A 291-nucleotide genomic window follows, 5' to 3' on the forward strand; every position below is an offset into this window, starting at 1 on the left:
GCCCCCCAGGGGCCCCGCTTGGGGGCCCCCTACCCCCTTTTGGGTACAGCAGGGGGCCCCCCCCTCTCCGCGTACACAGACGACGACTGCCACGCCGACGGGGGCCCCCCTTTGCATATCGTGATACTGCAGCAGCAGCGGGGGGGCCCCCATGGGGGCCCCCCTCGTCTTCTGCGGGTGAAGCAGCCGCAGCTGCTGCTGCTGCTTCTGGTGCTGTTCCTGCTGCTGCTGGCGCTGCAGCAGCAGCAGCAGAAGAAGAGGCATCACTCTCACTGCTAGACCTCCCCAACC

This window comes from Eimeria mitis, genomic scaffold (assembly GCF_000499745.2).
Source record: "Eimeria mitis Houghton genomic scaffold, Emh_scaff2099, whole genome shotgun sequence".
Taxonomy (NCBI): domain Eukaryota; phylum Apicomplexa; class Conoidasida; order Eucoccidiorida; family Eimeriidae; genus Eimeria; species Eimeria mitis.